A 4,090-nucleotide genomic window follows, 5' to 3' on the forward strand; every position below is an offset into this window, starting at 1 on the left:
CAGAGGCGGGGGCACTCTGAAAGCTCTCAGAAGAAAGTGCAAAGGATGGAGTGATTCATTCACTCACCCTGTCCCCTGAGCAACAGTTGCTACTCTACTCTACCTGGAACATGAGAGGATCCAGTTTAATAACAAACATAGTACATCTTGCCTTTTAAAAAGCATTTGGGCACCTTGAAACTCCTGCTATTCTTTATTAAAGTATTTATTTACAATGCCTATTATGTGTCAGGCGCTGTTTTAGGTACTAACTGGATAGCCAACAATAAAACAGAAAGTAACCACTAAAACACATTCATGAAAATAATCAAAGTAATACAAATTTGAGTATATGCTTCAGTTGCAATTATATAATGTGAGCATTAGGCTGAAGAATGCAATAGTAAATGTACCATTGAAAGTAATTATGCCGGTGTCCAAGATAATCATATGTTTTTCCAAAATTTTCTTTACTATTGATTTTATATTTATTTTAAAATTTAAAGAAAGCAAAAAATAAAGTCAATTTAAACCTTAGCATTTGCTTGATGATTTTTACTTTTTGGGGGGTCTATTATTCCTCGATTTTTCTCACCTAGTTTAATTAGGTTTCTTGAATATTGAAACTCAATTTCATTTGTGATAAGATTTTTGGAGATGGTGTAGTAATAAACCTGTGAAGAAGATTCAAAACTAGTTTCTAAAAGGAACACCTAACTGACTCTTGATGTCCAAATCTTATATTGTCAAATTGTAATTCCCAATAATAGGAGTAAAAGCGAAGAAATTAGGTCTCATAAGCAAGAATTAGAAAAAAGAAAGGGCCATGCATTAAGGAATATTCATATATTATTTTGTTCAAATGAATCTGAGACTGTTTTAGAAGACATCATAATTTGCCCCATATTTCCTATAATATTTCAAAAAAGTCTGTATGCATATGTTGGTTTATTTTACCGGTTGAACATTATGTGAAAATTATTGGTGAACAGATGGTGATAAACTATTGTATTGAAATGTTAACAGTATTAACATTACATTGAAACTATGCTTACTCTCCTTCATCACTATCTTTTCACCTGTGTGACTAGCAGCTTCTGTTTGACAAGGGATCGTCCTTGAGCTAACCAGCCAAAAGCCAATCACAACCCAGTTATTGGGGGATGGGAGGGGAAGGTTTGGTCCTTATTTACAAGTAAAAGTCTTAAAGTACTGAGTTTTGCTTATATATTCTGTATTAATGAAAGAATTAAATATAATGTCACCATCAACTCATTATAATGACCAATTTCTCATTATAAACGTGCCACATTTTCTGATTACCAAATGCCTTCGGGCATTATGTAAATAATTTTCACTTGAACAGGTCTTCAGGAACTTTGATGTAGTACCAAATATCACTTATAATATTTTTTCTTCCTTAGGTGGGTAGAAAGTTATGTACTATCACCACAAAGCAATCTGGTGGTTGACTTTACCACACATAGAAAGAATTCAGTCTCATTCCATGGTTAAAAAAATAAAAAATGAAGTGCACAAAATGAGAAGTGTTGCCATGAGTAATTTCACACATGCTGCTAAATTCTGCAGAGTATTGCCAAGACTACCCTTTAAATCTCTAGGGGAGCCACAATAGCTATAAACTCTTATTTGTTGTCAAATGTCTTTTGTAGGGTTATTAGAAAAGATAGGAGGTGAAAAAATCCTTCTAAGTTACCTTACTTTTTTTTATAATAATGTTTTTATTATCATTACCACTTTAAATCTGTTGATAGCTCAAAATGTGCTTGTCACCAGCTCTAGTCAACATTATGAAGCAGGATTCATGAGGGTTTAGTTTCTAGGTTCCCACTCTACTTTCTAAATTCTTATCTACATTCTCTCCCAGAAAGTTGTTCCCCTTCTGAACCCAGCTCCTGCTCTCTGTCAAACCACTTAACAACAAATTTAAGGCTACATTCTCAGCAAAATGCTGACCAGTGTGATATACTGACCCACATTCATGGATCACTACCTTAAATCTCTCAGGTAAGGATCTTACATGACTAACCATTCCAGTTTGCCTACGATTAGGGAGGTTCCTGGGGCACTCTGCTTAAATCAAGGAACTTCCAAGCAACTGGTGACAAGTTGGTCGGTCACCTCTAAACCTACTTCACAGAACTGGAATGAGCAAGGAGAGAGCTGTGTGTGTTAAGTGCTTAGAACTGCAACTTGCAGTTAGTATTATGTAGAACTTTGTTATCATTCTTATTTCTCCAGATACATGCCTTTGGTTCAATGGTTGAATAGTGAGATTTAATGGCACAGTAACAAACTGTGGCAGAGACACTCATGGATAGAGAGGCATTCTCAGAACCACTTAGCTAAGCCGAGGTCCTGCCTAACTCAGGCCTACTGCTGACAATGTTCTGAAACATCCTCAGCATTACAGGGTGATAGGTGGAGAAGAGCTGTCTCAACAATTGTTCCTGTCTGCTACGGTGACTGTCCTGGTCACTTTGAACCTGCTATCTGAAGGGCGGAGAAAGGTCAGAGAAGAAAGGAAAACCACCACTTGATTATTTGATGCATCTTGTGAGGAATGGCTAAGGCCTGGAGGGTTAGGGGAGGTGAAGCCAGGGATAGGTTTCAGCTCCCCACCTTTTCTATCCTGCTCTGAGCAGACTCCAGCAGGGACCATAGGCTGTATTTTTGATGCTGTACATTGAACACAATTGTAAGAACTTGATGTATTAATTCTGTGCTTCTCCTGGGTCTGAAATCAGTCCTGCCTCTGCCCCTGCATGGTGGGTGATTCTGGGTAAGTTATGCAACTTCTCAGTTCCTTCCTCTGTTAAACAGAAATAACAACAGGAAGGAGTTGTGAGAATTAAATGAGATAATCCATGAAATGAACTTTTCTCAGCTCCTGGCTTGAAATATGGCAAACATTCAATAGTTATTCCCCTAAGCACCCATTTATATATGGGGGAAATGGTGACTCTATAATGTTGCTTCATTGCTATGCTTACATTTCCATGTACTAAAATCTTCTTTTAGCTAACTAAATGTACACACGATTTATTCACTCATTTTTAACATTTCTCTGAAATCAGAATGTTAAAACTATGACTAAATATTTTTCTAAGCCTAATGCTTAGATATGGAGATCATGTGTAGTTTTTCTGCCTTGTTAAGAGTTTGTTTGCTTAATGTCAACAACCAATAAGAATTTAAAGTCTGAGCTTCCAAAAACTGGTTCCAGAAATTAGGTTTTACTGTGTCATCAGTTCTCCCAGACAGAATGCCAGAAATGAATATCAAACAATAAAGTTATATCTTGCATGTTTAATTGCTTACATGTTTACCAAAATCACTCATTTATTATTTGATAAAATTCCTGATCCTTCTATCTATCAGTGTGTCAGAAGCAGTTTTAATTGTGATAAGGAAAACTGAACAATGCCTGAAATTCCTGGTTCTATTTTCCCTTCCTTCATGCTCATCTGGATTTACTTTTTGGTATTTTCTGGTATTTTTCCATGCAGAGGATCTTACCCTTGGAAGCATGACACAGGCAAGCCTTTTTCCTTAAGGCAGACTGGTGCTGCAGAATACCTCGTGCCGTTCCTTCTTCCATATTCTTTCTTGTACATAAGAACAGAACCAACTACGTGTTTCTATTAAAGCTAAGTAGCCCAGATCATACCACCAAGAGCTGCCCTCTGCTTTCACTCTTTTTACATATCCCTTTTCATGGCCTTCAGGTCATACCAGTGGGATGATTCACAAAGGTAAAAAAAATCCTGGCCTCATAATGTATGGCCTTCCCAGTTCATTGATGTGCATCATGAATTCATTATTCTAGGACATATAGTAAAAAAAAAAAAAGAAAGAAATTAAAACACACATACACACACACACACACACACACACACACACACACACAGAGTGACTCTTGCCAAACTGCTGTACCCTCTGAGTAAATGCAGCCCAAAATATATTTTGAAGATAATTTTAATAATTATTTCCATTTCTGCTAAGTCTCTGAATTTCTTCCTTCCCTATTGATGCTCAATTTATTTGCTGCATGTAGGTCAAAGGTTGTGCACTTCTGAATTTTATGGCA

The sequence above is a fragment of the Myotis myotis genome, unplaced genomic scaffold, assembly GCF_014108235.1.
Source record: "Myotis myotis isolate mMyoMyo1 unplaced genomic scaffold, mMyoMyo1.p scaffold_m19_p_5, whole genome shotgun sequence".
In the NCBI taxonomy this organism is placed as follows: Eukaryota; Metazoa; Chordata; class Mammalia; order Chiroptera; family Vespertilionidae; genus Myotis; species Myotis myotis.